Source organism: Mus caroli, unplaced genomic scaffold (assembly GCF_978045245.1).
Source record: "Mus caroli unplaced genomic scaffold, Mus_caroli_1 scaffold_19, whole genome shotgun sequence".
Taxonomy (NCBI): domain Eukaryota; kingdom Metazoa; phylum Chordata; class Mammalia; order Rodentia; family Muridae; genus Mus; species Mus caroli.
This window is the reverse complement of record NW_028227274.1, coordinates 11648386-11664896: the sequence shown is the minus strand read 5'-3', so window position 1 is coordinate 11664896 and position 16511 is coordinate 11648386. Positions and strand designations below refer to the sequence as shown.

The following is a 16511-nucleotide window of genomic DNA, read 5'->3' as shown; positions in this document are numbered from 1 at the left end:
GACATTTCAAACAACATCTTAGTTTAGACATGGAGATAGGGGTGGGAGATGGACCTCCAGGGGTGGTATCAATGGCTGGATATCAATCCGAGGGAGGGCACATATTGACACTGTCTGGAGGTATTGGGGTCAGGTGGTAGGCTGCTCAATACTTATATTGATGGCCTTGATGAAGGAATTAAGACTGAGTTCATGAAGTCTGAGCTGCCACTGAATGGTACAAGGTCTCTACTGCTTTATAAGACAAAAATAAAATTCAAAATGGCTGTGGCTCACTGAGAAAATGGATCCACAAAACTGAAATAAAATTGCTATGAGGTAAGCATAAAGTGGTCCAGGTACCCCAGCAGCCCAGAATGGTGCCTTGCCTTGGGCATATGTGGAGAATCTATCTCTTCAATGCTGTCCGTGTGCTGCTGTGAGAAGCAGAGTGTGATCGGGGTGAGGAAGTTCCTCCGGGACCAGCACACAGTGCCATGGAAGAGGGGACGGTCTGCAACTCTAAGGAAAGGCATCGCTAAAAGTGAGGCAACGTGTCTTTTAATGAAGAGAAAAGAGGAAAAGGAATGATTTCACGAGTGTACCAAGTTTAATATAGGTTTAACATAAGGGACAATAATTTCTTCTTTATATGAAGGAAGGACTTTGGCTCCAGTGATGCAGGATGGCTTTCACTTAGATGTGAGGAAGGACTTACCCTTTCTAACTGTTGTCATACTTGTTCAATGTGGGACTTTCTAGTCTATGGTGACTCCCTAAAAATAGGATTTCTTCAGATCTCCAATGCTAAGAACAAAACTTGCCACACAGTATACAGATGACAAGTATTGACTCTCAAGGCTATAAAATATTAGTTCAGAATTTGAGGGGGCGTCATTCTGAAAGCTCTTAATAGGAGCAACTGGACTTACCAGACGGCTCAGCAGAAGAGAGTGAACACTTCAAAACCTGTAGACCCAAATTTGGTCTCTGAAACCTGACCTCTACACTCATGCCATAGCAAGGATGAGGCCTGCCCCCCCCCCAAATAAATATAAACGTGAAATGATTTCTTCTAGTGCCAGCCAGGGTCTGCTTCCCTCTGTCCTCTAGGGTAGCCAGCGTGTTGCACACTGGGCTGGAATGGAGGGAGAGAAGGTTAGCTAGGCAGGTGGGTACCAACAGGATCTTGGTCAGTGGTGAAAGCACAGGCAAAGAACATACATCTGAGAGCAGCATCAGAACATGGATTCAATCTACTGGGGCTACTGGGTGAGTGTAGATCATTGGCCAGGGTCAGGGCTGGGGATACCTTATTACCATGAGGAGGGATTCCAGGTGCTATTGGTCATGACCTTATAAGGGAAAAGGACGGTTAACATGGCTACCCACCACATGACCTACTCTGGGAAGACAAAGGTGGGGCACAGGGCTCTGTCTGCCAGGACAGGCAGACCCAGGGTAGGAGGGTAGGGAAGCAGTATTTGTATTCCTGCTGGTCTCAGGATGAGATTTCAGGGATTTGTATGTGCCTTGGCCCCATTCTTGCTCCAGGCCTGTTCTTCTTAGTCCCACAGCTCTCTGGCCACATATTCTAGACGACCAAATGGTTTTTATCACAATGATTTGGGGATTATTTATTATCATATATTATATGCTTTAGGCATATGAAGTAAGATAATTTAAGGATATAGTCTTTTTATAGTCTTAGCTTTGGCTCAGCAACACTCATGGATAGACTGTCCATGGGTGAGGGAGGGGAGGAGAGATGTTATTGATTCCAAGCTACTTACCTCCTACCCAACTGCAGAATCCTCACACAGAACAAAAGTAAGAAAAGCCATGCTGACTTCCCTCCCAGTTTTAGAGTCAGTATTTTCCATCTTGGCTATTTGCTGCTACCTCTGTTTTTCTAGAACCTGTGATCCAGACTATATATGCCACAACCGGGGGCTCACAGTATTTCCCTTCTGGATTTACCTTATGTCTTGCGACAGTGGAGGGTGGGCTAGGCAAGCTCCTGTAGTCATTGCTGTGAGGTTATTCCTTGCAGTATTAGCTGGGATTCTCGAAAAATTTTTTAAAAAAAGAAGCTTTTTGTTTATAGATTATTGAATAATTATGGTGCTTCCTTTGTATAACAAGCAGCATTTAATGCTTAAGTGCAGTTACAGGCTTTACTCATAAGAATTCTTGAATTATGCCCAGAGGGAGTATTCTCTGGGACAGTCAGAGTCTGGATGGATGCCTTGAGTATTTCCGGTTGTGATCTGTAACATCAATTTTCTAGCTTACTGGTAAGACACTTGTTCTGAAAGTATATTGAGCTATATATCAAATTGGTATTTTAAAACCTCTCAGGTGGTGGTGGTCAGAATGCTCTGTAGCCAAAATGACTTTTCTAGGGTCCGTGGGCATATACGTTGGTTAACACAAACTCTCATGGAATTCTGGGAGAGACTCAAGCAATGAGAGGTCTATTATCCAATCAGAATGGATGGTACAGTTGGTGATATTCACAGTAGGACATCTGCTCCTAGAGCTTCAAACATGTAGGCAGCTGAGGGGCTAATCGCTTGGAAGCCCCTGTGTGGTAAGCAATGCCAGCCCACACAGAAGAGCAGGCAAGTCCTCAGAGAATGGATTCTGGCGAAAGTTTTGGCAGTTGCAAGTTCTCTATATGCAAAACTATTTTATTTTTTATAAATTAATTTGGTTACATTTATATCTCATTGAGCTGGTAGGGAAATTAATTATTTAAGGGCTCCCTTTTCTCTAGAGCTTTGAGAAGATGCTAGAATATTGATGAGAATCCTGGGCTGTGTCCATGACAGGCTTCAAACTGGCAGTCCAGGAGACTAGGTCTAAAAACTGGGCAAGTCCAGGCAATGTCAGTCAAGTCAATTATTAGAAAAAAAACCCAGGCTCCACCCCCCACACCCCAGTAATGGTTCGGGAACGCCTATAAATAGAATAAGATAAAGCTCACCTTCCTGGGGGTTCCTCAGCAACAGTTTCCAGCCCCCACACCCTAGTAAGGGTCCTGGAATGCTGGAATTCCTGTAATGTGCTTTAAATCTGGCCTGCAAGCTCACTTGGTTGTCTCTCTATCTTGGCAATAGGAGACCCCGGCATGCCAGATTTCTGCAGAATAAAATGTTCTTCGTATTTACCTACTATTTGAGACTCGGGTATCATTCTTCCTCGAATCATGGACCCTTACAATACAATTTCAGGACAAATTGGTGGTTGTTGATCAAAAGTTCTCCAGGGTAGTTGTTAAGATGCTTACTTTCCAATCTGTGCCTGGAGAGGCAGGTAGGGAACAATAGAGTTTGTGTTCTGTGCCCATGGGAAGTGGGCAAAAGGACTTAACATAGCACCATGACCCAGACAAAGGAGACACCATGATAATTTGATAATTATTAAAGTGGACAGTGTGATAATTGCATGATCGAGTCTGATGAGTGAACAGAAGGTAAATTTGGGGACAAAGTTATGCTCAATGGTCATGCCTGGGCCTGTAGCTGGTTTGGTGAGATTGAGCATGCTCAGTTCAGGCCGAGATGACTGACAGAACTAGGTTAGGTTGGAACTATCTGGAAATGAGGGACATGAAAAGCCAGGCTGTGGAGGGCTGAGAAGACAGAGATCTGAAGCATTCTTGTAGACACCAGGAGATACTACACAGACAGAGAAAGCTTGGTTGCCCATCACATGATGAGCGTACATTTACCTTGAACTCATCTTAGGGAAAAGCTGTGTCCACCTGCCTCAGATTTCATTATTTTCTTCTAGTCTTTTTTTCTAACTATCTGAAAGATTTTACTTAGAAACCACTTAAAAATAGCAGGTATAAAATTTCTGTCTTCAGAAAACATTTTGCTTTTTGAGATTATAATTACATCTCCCTCCCCATTCCCCCCTTCATGCTCTTTCCCACTCTTGTTCAAATTCATGGCCTCTTTTATCTAATTGTTATATCACACACACACGCACACACACACACACATTTTACATGATCAGCCTATATAATGTTGCATATATATATAATGTTTTCAGGGCAAGTCATTTGGTACTAAGCAACTAATTGGCATGCTCTTTCCTAGGAAAGATCACCAGGAGAAGATTTTGATAATAAGTACATTGGTGCCAAGAGACAGTACCAACAGTGGCCCAGTGCAGAATGACAGCATCTGTCTGTTAGCCCCTTAACCATGGCTGTGCACCAGTACAGATTACTGCCATGTGCATCATTCTGGTGCTAAAACTGGAAGATCAAAGCCAGTTGGTAAGAGCAATGCATTTCCTCACCCACCATCACTCAAGGACCCATATCAAGGCACAGATCCACAGAAATGTTTTCCATGTCTAGTAGGTACACTGCAGCCAGTCTTCCTAATTTCTAACTCCTGCCATGTCCCCAGTCTTCATGTACTTCCTCCTCCCCTCCGAGCTAATAGTGCACAATGACTTCCGACTTTGCCTCTCCTTTTTCTTATTTACTCATTTCCCCTTGCTCCCCTTCTTTTAAACAAGAACAATTCCACCTGGAGTGATGTTTACACTTTTATCTCCACTCTGAAGATGGTGAAATGGTGGCTGAGAGCTTTGGTGATGCCCCTGTCTGTGGAAGGGTAAGAGGCAAGTGTGCCTGGGATTTATTTTCATCCTTAGATGCCCAGATTATATAATACTCAGCGCAATGTCCTCTGGAAAGTGTCTATCCTGGAGGCTTCTGGCTCTCTCAGTGCATTTAAACCGTGCTTCTCTGCTTTAAAAAATGATTTTAAAATCCCTCTTCAATCAGTAAGTATTCCCAAAGAAATTTTGTTTCCATTCAAATAAAGTAGGGTGAGAAACTTAAGGGTGGCTTTGCTAGGAGGTCTGGATTCTTGAAGGTAGCACGGGAGATACATTTTCAGGCAACAGGAGAGATGAATGGGGGACTTCATATCCTATTGGTGAATATAAAATGTGTTACTGTAATATATTCCTCCAAGCTAATGTCTCCATTCTCAGCCATAGCTGTTTCTGAAGGGCTTTGGCTCCCTCCCACTTCTGCCTACCAGTGTTGACTTTTGCATAACAACAATAGCTGTAACTCCAACAGCAGCATTTAAACCCCTGCTGTAAACTGGGTGATGAGGCCCTATTCTCAGGGCTTTGCATGGCTTTATGTATGTGCATGTTCATGTGTTCATGAGTGTGCCATGTGTGTTTGTATGTGTAGGGTACATATATATGTGCAGGTTTATGGAGGGCATACTTAGGTGTGGTCCCTCAGATGTCCCCTAGGCGCGCGCGTGTGTGTGTGTGTGTGTGTGTGTGTGTGTGTGTGTGTGTGTGTGTGTGTGAGTGTGAGTGAATGTCAGCGTCTTTCACTAGCTTGGAGTTCACCACATAGGCTTGGATGGCTGGCCATGTAGCTCCATGGATCTGTCCCTCTCTACCTCATTAAGGCTGGAGTTACCAAGGCTATTCTCAGGCTCAAACTCAGATCCTTATGCTTGTGAGGCAAGCCATTTCCCCAGTTCTTTATAATTCCTAGATTTAAACCATGTATTTTGGGGGTTCTTTCTTTTCAGAGAACTTACTGTGCAATCTGCTCTGCGTGTTTTAATTCACTTAAAATCAATATCCTGATGGCATAGCTAATAGCCTCAATTTCAGGCCAGGGCTGAAGATGAGGCACTCAAATGCTGAGTCTTTTCTCCAAGGGTGCATAGGTGCCTGGAGCCTCAGGCAGGTGGCTCTGGATTTTTCTCTGTAGGGTGCCTGTAAGGTGTTTTCTTGTTAGTTTGAAAACCTCCTTATCTGCCCCCCTCCTGTCTTCTTCTTCTTCTTCTCCTTTTTTTTTTTTTTTTTTTTTGGTTTTTGGTTTTATCGAGACAGGGTTTCTCTGTGTAGCCCTGGCTGTCCTGGAACTCACTCTGTAGACCAGGCTGGCCTTGAACTCAGAAATCTGCCTGCCTCTGCCTCCCAAGTGCTGGAATTAAAGGTGTGTGCCACCACCTCCAGGCATCTGCCCCACCCCCCTTCTTATTTAATCCATGCTTCCTACTAAGTTTCCTCCTACAGCCTTTTCTTACAGTATCCCTTTCTTCTCATGCAAATGAGCACACAGCACTCTGTACCACTCGCTGGTGTCTGGGTTCTCCTTGTCTCATTCTCCGGGCACATTTCTGCTTTCTGAGCTAGCACTCTCAAGACACCCTTTCTCTCATAGACATTTGTAAGTGATTTCAGGGTTAGCCTACTGTAAGTTACTGTAACAAAATATCCAAGGCTGAGGACTTATTAAAAAGAGAGAGAGGCTCGTTGGGCTCATGATGCTGTTGGCCTGAGGTTGAGGTGCTGTATGCAGTGATGACCTTTTCCTTGTGGAAACATAAGGAGTGTACGTGTCTCTTTATATTTCATTTCCTTTTCCTATAAAGCCAACAGTACGCAGTCCAGTAGGCTCTGTTCTAATCATTAGAATATCAATTTCTTTCAAATGCCACATGTGTAAATACCAAAGTTGGTATTTAATACATCCCCCTACACACACACACACACACACACACACACACACACACACACACACACACACAGCTTCTCTGTGTAGCCCTGGCTGTCCTGGAACTCGCTTTGTAGACCAGACTGGCTTTAAAATCAGAGATCTGCCAGCCTCTTGAATGCTGAGACTAAAAGCATGGGCCAAAACATCCAGCAAGTTCCCATTTTTTGAATATCTTACAGTGGGGTGAACTAGCAACATATTACTTGAGGGATGTATTCAAATGGTCCAGAACACACCTGTCACATTGCCACACTGACAGAAGAAAAGTTCCTCTCCTGGAATTACATACAGACTTCCCATACCCAGCAATGGGCTTTCCATGGTTTCTCCAGCAATGTCAAGGGCACGTTGACTATTGTACCCGTTTTAGCTCAGATCTTAGCCTTGCCTGTCCTCCTCATCATGTGAAAGCTTTATGTTCTTCAGCGCCAACTTGAGGACTCAAGCTTTCCTTGAGCTGTCCCACCTACCAGCCCCTTTAGTACTCATTTATTATAGATGTAATATCCATCTTGTCACTGAAGAGGTGCCATGCTAACTCGAAGGTCTGAGAGTTCTAGGAGAACTGGAAAATGTCTAATATTCTTCTTTGGTTATCATTAGCATGAATTAGGCACAGATGCTAAATAAAAAACCACAGCTGAAATCTTTAACATTAGACTAAATTAAGTAAAAGAATTTCTGAACTCAAGGGCATGTCCTTTAAAATAGCTAAAAGAAAAGAAAAGAAATAAAGGAAGAAGAAAAAAGATGACTATAAAATATATGGGATACCACCAAGCAAATGGAAATTACAGATGCTTTAGAAGAAAGAAAATAGGCATTAAAAACAGAAACATAGGAAGATAGTTGAAAAATCCTCAAATGCTTGAGAGATTTGGATAGGCAGAAATGGGAGACCCTAAACAGAGTTGGCCAGAAAAAGTGGCACTCCAGGATATTATAGTGTAATGATCTAAAATCTAAGGCAAAGAATACATTTTAGAAACAGTAAGATAAATGTATTAAATCACATTTAAGAGAAGTTCTATTAAAGTAACAGTAGATTGAGAAACCTTACAAGTCACAGAAGAATGAATGACATACTCAAAGCCCTAACAGCACCACAAAAATGACCACGCCCAACAAAAAGGCCAACTCCACTGTTAATCAAAGATACTTAACCCATGAAAATGTTCCTCTGTTCTCTAAGAATAAACAAAGTCTTCACAAGGGAAAAAAAAAAGAGGAAGGAATTTGTCACTACCAAATTAATGATAAGAAATTTCTATATCTACTAGTGAGGGCAGTATTGCCAAATGGAAACACTTTAAAGTAGAAAATCCTACTAAAAATACAGCTATATAAGAGAAAAAGAAAACCAACCCCATCAATGCAAAACAGCCCCATTCAATTGCAAAGATTTATAAAAGAGGAAAGAAGCATAGGTTATAAACAATAACCAGGAAAAATTAAGAATATGAAAGGAGTAATAGATAAATCAATGATTACCTTAAATGTAAATAGAACATATTCTCCACTTAAAAAGATTTGGACTTGCTGGGAAGTGGTGGCACACACTTTTAATCCCAGCACTTGGGAGGCAGAGGCAGGTGGATTTCTGAGTTCGAGGCCAGCCTGGTCTACAGAGTGAGTTCCAGGACAGCCAGAGCTACACAGAGAAACCCTGTCTTGAAAAACCAAAAAAAAGTAGACTTTAAGTTAAAATGTAAGAAAAAGACAAAGAAGCTCATTACATAATGATTACAGGATTTATCTCACAAATAGAATAGTAACTGCAAAATAGACATTGGGATGCAAAATTATAAAAAACAAATATTTGATCTAAAGAGGTGCCCAATATAATACTATTTGGGAATTTCAACTCCATCTCCATCACTGGACAAATCATCCAGATAAAAATATCAACACACAAACCCTGGGGTTAAACTGTGCTGCACACCAAAGGGATCAGCAGACTTCAGCAAAGCATTCGAGTTAATAGCTAGAGAATTCCTCCCCTCAATAGAGTGATCATTCTCTATTAGACTTATTTAAGCCTAAAATCAAATAAAAAAATAAATCAAAGTCATATCATTATATATTTTTGGGTTATAATGGAATAAAACTAGAAATAAATAAAAACCTTAGAAATTTTGCAAACATTCAGAAGTTAAGCAACTTGCTTTGTCATTAAAGAAATCAAAGGGAAATGTGTTGAGACAGGGGGAAATGAAGACAATATTAACCAAGACTTATAGGATCCATCCAAAGTAGGCGTGAATTCACTCTAATTTATAAGAATTCACTCTAATTTATAATCTATGTCAAGCAGAAGTTTTCAAAGAAATAACTCAACATTAATGGAAGGAAAAAATACCAACATTAAGAGCAGAAGTAAATGAAATAGCCATGAAAATGTGTCTGAAACATCAAAGAAATGAAGAATTGATATTCAAGGATAAGAAAAACCAACCACTCTTTATCTAGACCAAGAGAAAGAGAGAAAGACTAAATGAAATCAGAGGAGGGAAAGGAGGCATGATGACCTGCACCACAGAAGCACACGTCATTAGGGACCTTCAGGATCAACTATGTATCAATAGATGAAACTAGAAGAAATGGTTGGATTTCCAGACCATTACAAGTCAACCTAAGCAGACCAACAATGAAGAATGAGATTAATACAGTAATAAAAACTCCCTCAACACTAAAGAACAACTTCTGAAAATGGTGGAGTAGGGGCAAATCATTTTCTTCCATGTCTCCGTGAATCTGGTAGAAAACCTTCGGTTGACAGCATGAAGAAGTCAGAAAGGCAAGTGGGGCATGCAGGGAACAAGAAAGTGGAGGAGACTAGAGCAGTGCTTCTCATCCTTCCTGATGCTGCCACCCGTGAATGCAGGGCCTCATGCTGTTCTGACACCAACCACATTATTTTGGTGCTACTTCATAACTGTAATTTGCCACTGTTATGAATCGTTATGTAAATATGTGTGTTTTCTGATGGTCCTAGGCAACCCCTGTGAAAGTGTCATGCCACCTCTCCAAGGGGAATTCAACCCATAGGTTGAGAACCACTGAATGGGACAAACCATAGAAATATTGAACACTAGATCTGGAAGGAAGTCATGGGCTATAACTTTGAGTCAAACAAAAATGGTTTGTGAGCTCACCACTCTGCAGTCACAAACCAAAGAGAAAACTCTCCAGAAGTAAAAACAGGAAAAGCAAATTATAGAGAACAGAGCAACAAGCTGCATGTAGCAGGCGGGAACTAATCCGACTGTCCTGGTCTCTTCCTGTTGAGACAAGGAAGAAGCCAAAGAGAAATACTGCACTTGACCACTTGGCTGTGAAGTATAGAAAAGACTGTCATAACTGCATTTCCAAACGAGAGACAGGGAGGGAGGGAGGGAGAGAGAGAGAGAGAGAGAGAGAGAGAGAGAGAGAGAGAGAGAGAGAGAGAGAGAGAGAGAGAGAGAGAGAGAGAGAGAGACCCAGAGTTTCAGAAGCTAATGGACACCCAATGAGAGCTGTCGTGACCTGTAACTCAGTGGCGCAGGCAAACTTCACCTTGGTAAGGTGGAAGCTTTTTCCAGCAAATATAACTGTACATGGTGGTAGGGCCTTGAGATTTGAAATCTACTCAGGAAGAGCAGGACCACCCAGCACTCTTGGAAAACATCAGCTGGTCAAATCATAAGTGCTCTAAAATCTATTTCAACATCTTGAAAACTCCTGAGGGAGGAAGGACCCTTGCTGACTCCAGTGTGGGAAATTACCTCTCCAAGTGACCTATTGGATTTCCACAGAGGCACTGCAGGCTAACAAATCTGGCCAAATATGTTTGAGCTAAAGACACAGTTGATGGCCCCATCACCAGAAGAGTATGAGGCTATCTCACAGGAAGAAGGATATTTTTTAGCAGTGTATATAAGAAATTTTACTCGATGAAACAATACTTATGAATCTTCACTCTCACATGAATCTTTGATTGGTTTGTTTTCATTTTATAGTGTTTTATTGGGTTATACGATTGTCCTGTTCGTATCTAGTCTATTGTGTTTTCTTGTACTCACAGACCAACTTTCTCTTCATACATACTTCATTCTCTCCTTCTGTCTTCCTGCCCCTTTATCTGCATACCTGATTATAACTTTCTATAACTTTAAGAATTGTTAAGCTGTTTCACTCCAGTTCCCATCCCTACCATGTTCTTACTGCTCTGTTATTTCTCCAGTACTCCTACTCTTACTCCTAGTTCCACCTCTACTCCTTGTAACTGATATCCCAGTAGCTGCCATCCTGTCCTGTCCCTTCATCCTCCACATGTAATTGGAGTTGGTGGGTAACTTTTAGCTGTCACTATATCTTATCAACGAGGCAGTTCATCATCAGTCGGAGTTGCTTCTGCCGTAAGGACTCTACTCCAAAGAGTGTAAGTTGGAGGAACTTTAAGATAAAGAATTATAAGATGGCTGAAGGAAATCAAAGAGGATACAAGTACACTCTCTACAGATCGTGCTCCTTGAGGCCGTTTCTGGTTTTGTTGTTGTTTTCCTGTGTTGCTATTCTTTTATAGAGATGCAGGTGTGCCCCTCCCTAGATTGTTCTTCCCCTGATTAGAAACATTATCTTAAGTCTTATGTGCCCACCACAATTTGAGCACAGAGATTTCAATGTATGGGTGGGAAAGTATCTAACAGACTAATTCACTGTTGATAGATCAGTTCACCTTTCCAGGTCAACAAGTATTTAGTGATCACAAGGCAGGAGAACTCTGACTTAGTTAATGACCACAATGAATAGAGAACCCTGGCTTATCAGACTCTGTGCACATGTCCCTGATAAGAAATATAGTTCATCCCATTTTTATTTACTGAGGTCCGGTGTGAACAGAGGCAACTCAAGCCACCTATACCCACACCTCACACCTACACAGGTGAGAGTACAAATTACTACAACTGGTCAAGTTATGGATTTACCCATTACAGCTCAGGGAATGCAGAACTCATAAAGATATCCAAGTAAAGAGCAATGAAGTCCATGCTTGTGGAAGAAGTTGTTGAAAAATGACATAGACAAGTTAGATTGCCAGGATGCTAGGAAGCAATTCACTGACCACAAGATTTTGTAGTGTATATTACTCTAAGGTATAGATTTACCTGCAATGAAGCTGTACTTTAAAGGAGGCCCTGTGCAGGTCTGCATGAGGGTATTCAAATATATCTGACTGAGGAACCAATAAGGGGGAGTGTCTAGAGATGAGCCCATGTCCTAGGCATTTCCCAAGGCTCACTCATGGCTGTCAGTCCTTGACTTTGGAAAAGAATGTCTGTTAAATTCAACATGAGTTTCTAGCAATGACTCATATGTCCTAAAAAGCATTTAACTTCTTTTTTGAAGCAATTTTTCTTCAGACATAGTGAGCTGGGACACATGTATACATTTTTCATTTCTTATTTTTTTCTAATTGAGTTTTTACTCATAATCATAAACTTAACTTTGCAATCCAGCTAGACTTGAAGGGGAATGAGGAAAATATGGAACCCAAAGAACTTGAGTGAGAGCAGAGATGACAGGACATTGCGAGAAGATGGGGTAGGAATGCTCTCCTGAGCTACAGAAGGAATGGTTTGATGGGTAAAACGCCTGCAAGTAAAATAAATTAGAGTTGTTCACAGTCGGAAATGGTGATCTTCTTGCTGGTCTTGCCATTCCTGGACCCAAAACGCTCCATGGCTTCCACAATGTTCATGCCTTCTTTCACCTTCCCAAAGACCACATGCTTGCCATCCAGCCATTCAGTCTTGGCAGTGCAGATAAAAAACTGGGAACCGTATGTGTTTGGTTCAGCATTTGCCATGGACAAGATGCCAGGACCTGTAATGCTCCAGGATGAAGCTCTCATCCTCAAATTTCTCTCCGTAGATGGACCTGCCGCCAGTGCCATTATGGCGTGTGAAGTCACCACCCTGGCACATGAATCCTGGAGTAATTCTGTGAAAGGAGGAACCCTTATAGCCAAATCCTTTCTCTCCAGTGCTCAGAGCTTGAAAGTTTTCTGCTGTTTTTGGAACTTTGTCTGCAAACAGCTCGAAGGAGATGTGGCCCAAGGGCTCGTCATCGGCTGTGATGTTGAAGAACACGGTGGGGTTGACCATGGCTGCAGTAAGCGGTGAAAAGCGACAGTGGCGTCTGCAAAATGCAGTTTTCATTTCTAACTATACCAGTATTGATAGTATATTGCATTAGAACAATATTTGGGTTCTCCTATTGCTTTGCCTCCTGGCCACCATGGGGTGAGCAGCCTTGTTCCACCATGGTGTTCTGTCTTGTTTTAGTCCAGAAACAATGAGCCAAAAAGCCTAGATAGACGTCATAACCCAATATGAATTTTTCTTCCTTTAAGTTGATTTCTGGGGTTGTTTGGTCACAGCCATTGATAGCCTTGATACTCTGTCCTACAGCCTTTGCTCCATGTAGTTTTGTGGAACAGGCTCACTGTAGACTGTTTGCCTTCTATGGCCATGTTTCTTTTCTCTCTCCAGGATAACATTTCTTTCTTCTGCACCTTCTCCTTGGCTCAGTGCCCTGAGGAGCTTACTTCTTCACTCCTGTGTCTTGTTCCCACTCTGCTTTGTGGCAGCTGTAAGGAAGGGGGTGGGGTGGGGAATCTGTCCTTATGACAAGGTATCTACAAAATAATGACATCTCTCCAGGGTTTGCTTGAACAATCCTGTGGGTGAATTAGGATAACAGAGATACATACTTCTGTCTTCCCTCCATCTTCGTTTAGCATGCATACCTTCCCAGAGGAGAAAGAAACAAGGAAAATGATTGTTTCTCAAGAATACTATAATATCTAGTTATTACAGGATGTTGTATCTGCTATAATAGAATGACTTAAATGGCATTTATAAACAACAGAAATATATCTCTTACAGTTCTGAAGGTTGTGAAGGGCAAGATATGGGTTTGAGAGGGAGACCCATTCTTTTCTCTTCCTCCCTCCCTCCCTCCCTCCCTCCCTCCCTCCCTCCCTCCCTCCCTCCCTCCCTCCCTCCCTCCTCCTCCTCCTCCTCCTCCTCCCCCTCCCTCCCTCCCTCCCTCCCTCCCTCCCTCCCTTCCTTCCTTCCTTCCTTCCTTCCTTCCTTCTTTCCTTCCTTCCTTCCTTCCTTCCTGTGTCAAACCAAGGACAAATCAACTCAGGTTAATTCCCAAGTGTATGCTCTGCCTACTATGGACATAGGATTCAATTGCAGGTGGTAATTTAAGAAGAGACTCTGGCTAGGGCAGCAAGATGCACATTCTCAGTATTACTGGCGTCTGGAAGGCTGCCACTGAGAGGAGACATGGTCATTTGAGAAAGAAGTGGGCTATGGCTGCATGTGACAGAAGCCAGGTTCTGCAGGTGACAAAACTCACTCCTGCCCGAGGAGGGGGATTTGCTGTGATAAGCCCTGATTTCTAAGCTTCCTTCCTTTTCTTATGACACCCCCAAAGCTGCTTCCACAGCTGTTGTGCTCCTTGTCTCTTCAGTACCATAGAGTCTTCTATGTAGCATAGAGACTTCTTCGATGTTGCGTGTTTACTGGGCTTATAAACCAAAAGGTAATTTCAGAGGAAAATTCTTATGTGTGTTTGATGATCTTGTCCTCTCTCAGTACTGGTACCATTAGCTGACTGCTTGCCTCCATGAAAGTCAAGGCTGTCCTGAACTATTTATTTTCTTAACTCAAGTGACTCTCTGCTCCATTTGTGTTGGTATAATTGAAATTGTTCACTCATACCATTTTTCATAAATGGTACAATTTTATTCTTTTTTCTATTAATAATTGTTATCTTTGAAATTAACATATAATTATGTCACTCTCTCCTTTTCCTTCCTTTAACCCTCTCATGTACTCTGTTGCCTTTTCAAATTTTCTTTTTTAAATTGTTGTCACACACACACACACACACACACACACACACACACACACACACACACACAGAGTTGGTATGCTCTTCCCTAGGGAAGACTATTTCTCCCTCTCTCAGCATTCCTTAGTTGCTTGTTCTTCATCTATATCTGGTGCTCTGTGAGATGTTAGTATGTCAATTGCTGTGATCTTTGTTCAGGTCTTGTTTAGACTTAGTCATGCTGTTGAGAGTGCATGAGTGTAGTTTCTCTGGTACTTCTAGGAGACACACTCTCACAGCAGATGTCCCTCTCTTCTGGCTCTTGCATGCTCTCTGCTCTCTCTCCTTGATGTACAGAGCCTTAGATGCAGGAATTATGTTGTAGATGGATTGACTGGGACTGGGCACCTCATAACCACTTGTTCTTTGCATTTGAACCAGTTCTGGTTGTGCGCAATCCTCTTGTTCTGTTGCAAAGAGCTGTTTCTTTGATGAGCTGTGAGAGCTACACTTCTCTATGGGTATAAGAATAAATATTTAGAATGCAATTCAGAATTATACTAGTGTAGAAAAGTGACAGTTGTAGGCTCTCCTCCAAGATCTCACTAGCCCTAGATAGTTGGCTAGGTTTCCAGTACCCGGCTTCATTTCCTTCTTATCAGACAGGTCTTACCTCCAATTAGAGGGCTATTGGTTACTACCAATATGTGTGTGCCACGTTTGCACTGTAGGGTTACTGTGACATGCCGGTTATTAGTATGCTGTGTAGGTGCCATAGCTGGGCAGGACGATTGGTTGTTTTCCTCCTTTGGAAACTGGAGTGGCACCAAATACCATTCTTTTTATCTTTGTATTTTCTTTCTCTGAGTCTGTATAGTAACGATCTGTGAATCACTTGAGGTGAATCACCTATGTGAACTCAAGAACAGTAGCAGTGGGAGTCTTTGAAAATTAATCTGGCCAAAATACCCAGACGTTTCTTCATGTTCATTTTAGGCACATCAGCTCAGAGGGCTTGACCAGTTATTTTTCTCTCCCCTGCTTTGCTTCTGCTTTTATTATTTTCAAAAATTTTATTTTATTTTAAAAAAATTATATGTATATACGCATGTCTATATAGTGGGCACACTTGAGTGCAGGTGTCTAGGGAGGGAAAGAGGCATCTGATATAGGTAATTGTGAGCTGCCTAATGTGGGTGCTGGCAATTGAATTTGGGTCCTCTGCAACACAGTCCCTCAACTACTGAATCCTCTCTGCACTCTTATTTTCTTCCTTTTTAGGGGCCTCTCCTATTCCTCACAATAGAGTTAGCCTTGTTACACAGAGCCTGACCTCTCCCAGAGCAAGATCTGCAAAGTGCATAAGATTCCTTGTGGCATGTGTCTGGAAGTCATGCAAAATAATCTTTGCCACATTCTCTTGGTCATAATCTCTCTGTGAAATGGGACTGCATAAGGTCATGAATACCAAATGATGTCATTTACTGGAGTGAGGCTATCTTTGGAGGATACTAACCTTAAAATATAACCCCATCTACAATAATTCATGTACTTCTACAAGCAAAATGGTGGCACACCTCACAAGAAAACTCTCTCCTCCTCAAAGGTTGCCTCCTTTTGGCCACAGGGTTGGTGCTCTGGTTAGCTGCTGCTGTGTCATAAAGAACCTCAAAACTTAATGTATCCAAGTAATCTGTTGTCCTGTTACCATGGTCCTGGGGTTGCCAGGGTTCTGCTAGGCAATTCTTTTGCTTCTTTTGATCCTGGTTGAGGCTATAGTTATCCAGCACTTGGCATGGCTGAAAGATTTAAGTAGTTCGGTCTGTTGGCTGGCAGTTGAGATTTGCAGCCCAGACCTTTAGCATAGGCTAAGAAGTATCTGTAGCCTTCCCCTCTTCCTGGATAGCTCAGCATTGGTTCAGATCTCTACTCTTAGTTAGAATGAGGCAATTATGGTTAATGGACATACAACTCACATGATGTTTCCTTCGAAGTAACAAAATACTGTAATTATTGGTTAGAGTTCCAGGGCACCCAGGAGCTTAAATGATGTCATATCACCCCTCTATCACTCAGCTTC

The 16511-nt window shown here is 42.1% G+C and overlaps 1 pseudogene; it reads right to left on the bottom strand.

The window, feature by feature from the left end:
• Positions 1-12194: 12194 nt before the first annotated feature.
• LOC110284878 (peptidyl-prolyl cis-trans isomerase A pseudogene) lies at positions 12195-12690 on the bottom strand (annotated as a pseudogene).
• Positions 12691-16511: the final 3821 nt, after the last annotated feature.